The following is a 9,712-nucleotide window of genomic DNA, read 5'->3' on the forward strand; positions in this document are numbered from 1 at the left end:
TGACCGGACATCAGGAGGCGCGGGTTCAATTCCCGTCGGCGGCATTTATTTTTACTCTGGAGATATTTTCAATTTGTATTGATATTACATGCAACTAATTATTGCTTGTAATAATTTATTACAACTTTTATAACTATATAAACCCATTATCTAGTATGACAGAACAATTTACAATTTTGAATTTCAAGTTATTACAAAAACATTTTTAGCTGGCGCATGGCGTGCCGTTCAGCATTTTAGCTGGCACATTGAGTTGGCGGCAGCTGTTGTTCTGGGAAGGAAAAAGGTTTGAGGGGTGGGTGGCTCAGTGTGTCCAGGAGTGACGTACATACAAATCCATCCCTCCCACTGCGGTGCGAGGCGTTGGCTTGAGAGAGTCCGGCTGAAGAGGTCAAAGGTTCTTCTGATCCAGCCCGCTGCAGATGGTACGCAGACGCATCTGCCACCAAGACCTGGATAAATCTCAACCCATAAACCCGGCAGAGATGTGCTTTATTTCAAATAAATCCATTTCAAATGGAAATGCAAAATGGGTATTTTCCATTTTGCATTTTAAATGCTTTTCTAAAAACCATTTTGCATTTTAAATGCTTTTCTCAATGCATTTTCCATTTTAAATGCTTTTTTGCAACATTCTTCCTACTATCTCCACTCATCTGTTTTTCATAAGCCCCAAATATCAGTCGGTCCTCAACCTTGCTATGAGAGATAATTTCTATTTGTCAAGTTGCTCCCTGGTAGGAGCCCTGGCAATTGAGTGATACCATTACAAAATATACTGATTCAAATACTGAACATGGGGCCATGACGCTGTAATATTAAATGTTAGATAGCAGTTTCTATGTTTTTACGTTGGCAACATTAGTCCCGCGGAATTTTTTTGTTGTTTCATAATCTGTAGTCGTGGTGTTTTTGGATTTACCATCATGTAATATGTTTGTTCTACATTGATGTCCATTATTAAATGACAAAATTGTTTAAAAATTCTATAATTATTTTAATTGTTTGACCTGAGAAACCATTTTGCATTTTGAAAATGGGTATTTTGCATTTGAAATGCTTATCTAAAAACCATTTTTCATTTTGCATTTTCAAATGTAAAAGTTTTGACCAATTTCCATTTTGCATTTCAAATGGTTTTGGGTACCCATTTTGCACATCTCTGAAACCCGGGCACCCCTACTGAGTCACCAAAGGTAGCAAACCACTTGGGGTGACTATGGAAGAGGTGTTGGTTATCTAATGAATGGTTGCCTGGGTGGCGGTACCTTAACAACCTTTTTAAGGATAAATAAAGGGCAAAGAAAACTTCGTCTTTCAGCATATTTATTTATTTTTTCAACTCTTTTTGGCGTACTCCTCAAATATATTTAAGTATTATATATTATGCATTCTTACACAGCACATTTAAACACATTTCATTTTTATTCATATTTTTTGCATTCAATTTTTTAGTTACTCTTTAATATCTACAAAGTTGCTAAAACATTTTATTAAACAAAACCACAAATTTAACAATAACAAACCACAAAAACAATCATTTAATTTATATTATGTACCATTTTGCTTTGAATCAATAATCGTTTATTTGATTTAAAAGAAAACAATATTGATTTTAAATTACTTGACAAGTTTAATGCGTTAATCTCAAAATAAAGTTGCGGTTAATTTTAATATTTTTAAATCTTTTAAAGAATTTACAACTCAGCACCTTTCGTTCTTTATTTAAAATAGGAATAAGAACAAGACGTTGTCTGTCTATGCTTTTTTTTGTCCATAGACAATTATTATATTACAGAATAATGGGTAGGTACTTTTAAAAAGGGGCAGGTTGTAACAAATTAAACATAAATATTTATTTTATTTTAAATTAATACCTAAAGTGCCAAGTAAATTTTTTCTATAACTAAAAACATGTTCAGTATAAATATTTTTAGTTATTAAAACAATGGACCCCTAATAAAAACTATTTCACTATGTTCGACATTACATTTAAGTGCGACAATTATCATTAAAAATCATCAAATAATCATCAAGCAACACTCAGTTTTATTTTATTTCTACACACAGATAAGAGAATATTGATTTATCTAATTAGTTATGCCATTTTGGTTTCATAAAGTCATAGAAAAAGCAAAACATGTTTGTGATATTCTCAAAACAGTTTTTAAAAAGAAGTTTTACACATACATAGATTATTATTGATATTGTAAGGTCCTATATGTTGTTGTTTCACTCTTTATTTTGCAAAAATCTTTGCAGACAGTCCAAGGTTACGAAATTGTTAGAAAAATATTCTTGAAAGCTTGATTTGAATCCCACGGGATATTTACAAAATAAATGCTTTGAGCGATGAAGATTTCCGAGCATTCGGTTTTGGATTCGGCTGAGCTTATTAAAAAAAAATCTAAAATACCTCCGAATATTAATATGGAAACATATAAACTGCTTACTGTGGTTTAAAGCCAATAAATCCACCGATATTTCATTATTTATTCCATATTCGTAGGCTTTATAATTGAGCTGTTTGAGGAAATTTAAAAGTAGATTCGAATAAATCCTCTACCTAAATTTGGGCAGCCATTGCTCGGGCCTAGAGCGACAAGACTTATTGGTAGCCATCGTTCGACAGGTTAAGCAAAAGCTTTTGTGCGAATTATTGACAACAATGGACAAATTGTGGCTTGAATAATTTTGAAAACATTTTAGTTTTTACTAGCTTTTGTTTTTTAAAAATGTGAATATCACACAAGAGTGTCAACTGCTCCCAAACCCCTGGAACCAGTAGCAATATGGCATCCCCAATTGAATGTGTTGAACGGTGGTCTTTTACCAGGGCGATACTGAAATTATCTAGCAATGTATAAAGATAATGGTATTATAAAGATATTATATAATAAACAGTTTAGTTTTTGTTGGTTTCAAAACATTTAGTTGAGATAGAAACAATGTATCGACTGTTGTATAACGTTGCATTTAACACTTGGTATAAGTTAAACTAAGGAAATAATATTTTTTTATTAACCCCTAGGAACAGTGGCCCTTCATTTGCAGAATTGTTCCCACGCACATCATGAAACACTGCAATTGCAGTATCAACCTTATACATTCATTTTGCCTTTGTATATTACTTCTACTGGGTTTGTTAGACACAAAAATCCAAATGTCACTTTATCAAGTATGGTATTGTCTACATGTTGTCCTTAACAAAAATGTATTTTTATTTATTTTATATATTCCTGCCGGCTCCTATGGGTTAACATGTAGTTTTTTAAGTTCACTTCAGTAAACAAGTTATAAAATTTATGAAAAAAATCTGAATTTCTATTTTGCTATTATAAACTGGAAGTTTGCATGGCATTTTTTTTTAATGATTGAAACAATTGGGTCTTTAAATTGTTGAAAATAGGCTCAATAAAGACATGAGAGTTTATAGGTGAATACAATGTTTAAAGTCATTCAATGTTTGTCATTGTCAAGTCAAGTCATTGAATTTAACCCTTTGGATAAATTAAGCAACAAGATAGTTAATTCTATCGCTTTTATAACAGCAATATGTGTTCGAAAATGCGCTTTTAGGAATCGCGGAAATGCGTTAAGCGTTGATAGATTTAAACAGTTGTTGCCAATTCACATAAGACCTTTCGATTTCTAGGCCTGTCATGGGGCAGTCCGCTGCGGGCGCAGTCTTACCAAGGCGCAAATATTATATAATAATAATACCTAACACTACCGCCAGGCGCCGTTTGGCTCAGAGCCGACCATGCACACAGGCCAATGAAATTGCTTACTGCCTCAAGAAAGAATTTCGACATTTGAAAATGTTTTATCAATTTAACCAGAAGTAAGGAAAAATTGAGCTTACTTTGGGTAAACGCCCATAACGCACTTACATCGGTTAATCTGTTCAGTGAGTTCAACAGTTGTTTCCTGTAGACATAAATATTGAATAACGCTTCAAAAGTGTTAGTAAAATTGTGCAAAAAAAATAATAATTGAATGTGTTCAAGTAGATATAATTATTTTGAACTTGCAAAAATGATGAACATTGCAAATAAATTAATTAAATAGATATGCAGGTCATATTCTTTTCACACTATGATCTATGAATATATTCATTATTATCGTAGATAAAGAGACATTTAATTTCTAATATTGACTGGTTTTTAGTAGAGATATTTTATATTTGATATGTTAACAATATGCACTGATAAAATACAACATTGCAGATCATATTTATTATTATTACCCATAAGAAAGTTGAATCGGGCTATTTTTCTTCTTTTCGAGTAGCTTACAATGTCGGTTGGAAAAAAATCTAGATGCTTAGATTCTGTCTGTCCATGTTGGAAATGGCGTTATGAGCTGAGAGTAATGGCGTTGACTACGATATTTTAGAAAAAGTTGTGCAGTTTTTGTGACACCAGTTAAAAGCAAGAGTTTCAGATACTGATATTTTCCGCTTTATAGCTAAGATTTGAAACCATTGTCATACTCAGGATTGGCTCTGTGCAGGCGCAATTGGAGTAGTCCGCTCCAGGTGCCTGTTTGCCAAGCAATAAGGAGCCAAGGCGCTGATAGTACCTAACACCGTATTGGATCAGAGCCTGCCTTATTCATTTTCTATGAGGGAGCTAGTAGGATTATTAATAAGACACTGCCATCTCCCACACCTGACACATGCAGCTGTGGGGAGCTGAAAGCAAACACTAATATACAGTTGAAGGAAATGTCAAACACTATTCATCTATGGTGCCAAGGCTCAGAGATTCCTGAGGAGTTGAATACCATGTTGTAGAACCAGGAGACATGAAAAAAAAACCCAACGATAACCCTATTGAACTTTACTAAGAGGCTAGGCGACTGTCAAGGGAATACGACGTATGGCATTAATGCAGTCAGTATAAATTATACATGGTAATGAATTTCATATAAAACCTGTTTGGACAGGTTTCTCTTAACACATTAACGGACAATTGCCGGAAAACAGATTGTAATATGACACATGCTGTCACACAACTTGTGTGTTTTGTAAAATCTATGAAAATGAATGTTAAAAATGATTAGGTATGACACTATCAACAAATAGACAGGCCACATACTTCTACAATGCAAAACTTGAATATCTTGTCAGTTTTGTCATATCACGTTCCTGACTTAAAGATTTATACGTACAAATGCAAGTTGTGTCAATAGACGTTGGTCCGTGAATGTGTTAAGCAGTATTGTTTATTCGTAAGTGATCTTAAACCAGCAAGCTACATTTAAAGTGGGAAACATAACACTTAAAAGCATCATCAATTTTGTTTTTGAAAGTTGAAAACATATTTTAATTATATCTTTAATTCATTCTCTCATCAGAACAATCTCCACTTCATAGTTAATACAAACCAGTTTATTTATAAAATACATACTTTAAGCAAAACCTATTGTGCGTTTTGGGAATCAGTATTCCCAAAAATAGGATAAATCATATTAACTTTGGTCATAAATTGTTGGATACACTTCAGACTAAAAGATAACATGTTATGGTACTAACTTTTACAGTAGAATTCATTATGTTGAAGTGCATGTGTATTAAAAACCTATGCATTGTAATGATTGAATGAACTGCAATATATGTGTATTCAATATTATATTTTTTATGGTACCTATTTAAAAAGGGAGGTTACGTTGTTTTGTAGTTTATGAACGGTTAATACTTGGAGTTTGTGCATTTGAGAGATGAATTCAAGAGAGTTGGAAAGTCTGATAAAGACATTGAAAGAATAGTGAATGCTGAATTTTTACCGCCACCCCAGGAACCGTTTATTAGATAGCCAACACTACGTGCGTCCATCACTCCTGGACACATTGAACCCCAGATTCCTACCTACCCCTCATTCCTTCTTCGGTCCCAAAACATCATTATCTTAAAAAGACCCTCCACACAGCACTCCCAAACATGACAGGCCCTCAGGGGAATTACTTTACTCGGGGCCTTCTCTTGTAAAAACAATGTTGGCAATTCAATTCCGATATCTTCAAACACAGATGTACCTATATGAACTGACAGCGAAAGGATTAATGTTAAGTTTCACAAAATGTGTTCACATCTTTGAATTCCATCACAAACAAACAAGACACACACTCTTTCCCTTCTCTAACCTACTCCTAACCAGTACACTTCAACATTATGTTTTTTTTAATTACGCATCTCAATGAAGATTATTTCTTGAATATTTCAACAGATGTTGATAGAAAAAATAATAAGCCACGGTTTAAGCTTGGGTTCAGTTCCATTTGAACTACGCATTCTGCCAAATTTTGACTTATAGCCAGAGTACCAGTCAATCACCCGCGTATGTGACAGCTGCACAGCGTGCTTGATATTTCAAATCGCATAAGCGTGCGTCAGCTGCGGTTAAAAGGTTAACAAAATAAACACCTGCATAAAAGATATATGTATCCTTTTAAGAGTTAGATATGGCAGAGGTGTCGGTTATCCAATAAATGGTTCCCGGGGCGGCGGTACCTGTACCAGCCTCCCAAATTAGTTTATTCCTCCCAAATTAATTTTAATAATTATTGTTGTATTTATAGACATTACAAAAGAGTAGACCTAACGTAAAATCTGGGTATCATTTCGACAAACTATGTGACCATATTTTTGGCATCAGGAGGGTTCGAGAATGCTTTGAAGAAGCTACGACATCAGTTGTACATTGACCGCCGAAGAGCGTACATTGAAATAATCAGACCCTGAGCACAAAAGTAAAGTTTGCTAAAGTAAGGTAACATTTTGCAGGGCAGTCCATTGTGGAACTTTTCTGCAAAGAATGTTCGTTTTTAACCGAACCATCTACAAATCGGGTTGCGTAACGATGCAAAAATGAGTGCGGTGAGAAAATTATAACATGTTTGTTCAGTGTAACTAAATATTAGGTTTTGGAAACAAGCCCGAACTTTTGTTTACCCGATTTGGGATTTGCCGTTAAGTTTTTTATGCAGCCAGCAATTTGAGAGAATTTGTCAAAAGGACTAATAAGTAACTTGTAAGCAGATATTATTTTCGAGGACTAAATAGTGATATTACATGCGAGTTGCCTGTATACTGTCAGATTAAATTATTGACAAATCACAAAAGGGAGGTCACGCCACCTCCCCACTCCGAGCACTCGGTTTTTTCCCGTTCTGTATGTCTATGATTGTTGTATACTACCTTTTGTGTTGTTCTGTTGTGTATATTTGGAGCGCAGTCTGTTTACTCAGCCAAGCCAGTGTTGTATTAATTTGATAGTAATATTTAGGGATAATTATAATTCAAAGTTGCCACACACATAAAATATTAATTTAAAAATTATATAATATTTCTGCGGCAACTTTGAATAATTATTGCAAAATATGCAGTGTCTTTGAATTATTTTTGTCTATGGTATTTACAATTTTGAATATTAAAAAATTAGGAATGAATTCACGGTTGTCAATGTAAATGGTTAATGAGTAAGTCTTGTTAAAAATAATTAAGCGAACTGCAAATCTTGCTCGGTGTTGAAATGAAAGTATTGTTTGTATAGTGTTGCCATGTAATTTTTATTAATAATTGATTTATAATGTTTGATAAATGTCTTAGTGTGTTAAACATTGTAGGCTGATTTATATCAAAAGATATTATTTGTCCAAAACTATAAGAATGAATGATATTTTCAAAGTCTCTTGACACTTTCTTTTGAATAGTGTGGACAAAATTTCCTTCGATATAAATACACTAATCTACTGCTAAAACATATGCCTAGAAACATATGTCACATATACATAGATTTATATTAGTTAATTATAAGAAATTTACACAAAAAATATGATTTTATCATGTAAGTTTAATCTATTAGCTTTTTTCTATTGTGATTTTGTCAACATGTGATTTGTCTATGGTTATGTAGAATTTGAATATTGTTTATGTTAATTTTGGATTGCTGTCCTGTGCTCTATGTCAAAAATGTTGCTACAGCAATTGTATACTTAATTTTGCAAGCGGAAAAAAGAGGAACTAATTAACGGACAACTTTTAAAATTATTTTTTTACAACTGTTTTTCTATGGAGTTGCTAGTGTAGATTTGTGGATAAAAAAATTATAGATTTTAAAAAGTTGATCATTCATAATTCCTCCTTTGGCTGCCTGCAAAGTTAAGTATGTCAAGCAATAGAATGTTAATTGAATTGCAGAATGGGATTCCTTACATGTTGTATAAGAAGCATGTTTATGTATTTCAACTTGTGTTTTTGTAATTTAATATTTCATACTAAATACCTTCTACAATCTTTGACTACACAATAAACAACGATGAATAGTAGTATTACTAGTGATATTAATTAAAATACTTTGTCACACACATCCAAAGCTACAAAATTACGTTAATAATTCGATATTAGTATGTCAAAACAGCTGATAAACAATGAATAATTTATTGAAAAATTTTCAAAAGATATTTTAATGTAAGATTGACACACTATAAAATAAATCAGAGATATTTTACCACAAGATTGACACACAGTAAAATAAACCAGAGGTATTTTACAATGAGATTGATACACGGTTAAATAAACCGGAGATATTTACTGCAAGATTGACACACAGTAAAATAAACCATAGGTTTTTACTGCAAAATTGAGACACTATAAAATAAATCAGAGATATTTTGCCATAAGACTGATACACAGTAAAATAAACCAGAGGTATTTTACAACTAGATTGATACACGGTTAAATAAACGGGTAATATTTACTGCAAGATTGACGTACAGTAAAATAAACACTAGATATTTTTCTGCAAGATTGACACACAGTAAAATATACAAGAGGTTACTGCAAGATTGACATAAATATTAAAGTAAAATAGATCAGAGATATTTTACTAAAGAGTGTTCAACTCAACATTTGAATTGCTACCCAAAATAAAATATTAGTTTGTCAAAACATTTAGTCTTTGTGTATCCAAAAATTTGCCCATTTTAATAGAGATAAATACAGATACATAACAGAAGTATTTTTGACATGAATAAACAAATAGTTTTACATATTATAAGTTAGTTCACAGAATATATTATAGAATTATATAATTTACCAAAGTAAGCTTACAATATGTTACTGAAACATCAAGCAGAAACTCTAAGATATGTTTGGTGTTATTGTCAAATGTATTAAACATTCAATATTCTCAGACTAGAAACACAGCAGAATGCAGGTTGACAATTCCAATCAAATACACTTCACAAGAGCTCCACCGTCTGCGAGATGTGTACACTAAGTTGGGTGACGTTGTAAGGTTGGTTAAGGAAGGGCTGTATGAAGGGGTTACTCAATGCAGGTCTTGAAGAGGCCCGGATTATTTGAGGTACCAATGACGAATTCAGACACATTTTTTACTCACGGCACATTTCATTGTATTGTGTGCAGATACTTTGTATTACTGATTGTGGTGTGGGTCAGAGCTTCTCATGCAAGAAAAAGACAAATTTTTATGACCGCTTTGTGATAGTAAGTAATGCAAGTATGTCCACTACGTATAATGCTTGGTAAGATCACCAAGCGCAGTTGTTTTCTGGCATGCTTTAGAAATATTACAATTTTTTTAAATTAACTTTTATTAGTGTCAGGAATGAAAGGAGAATATATTACGCGAATGTGAATGGTAGAAGAAATCGGAGGCTCCCGAGGAAGACATGACACAATCAA

The sequence above is a fragment of the Hesperophylax consimilis genome, chromosome 30, assembly GCF_061612785.1.
Source record: "Hesperophylax consimilis isolate HC1 chromosome 30, BYU_Hcon_1.0, whole genome shotgun sequence".
In the NCBI taxonomy this organism is placed as follows: Eukaryota; Metazoa; Arthropoda; class Insecta; order Trichoptera; family Limnephilidae; genus Hesperophylax; species Hesperophylax consimilis.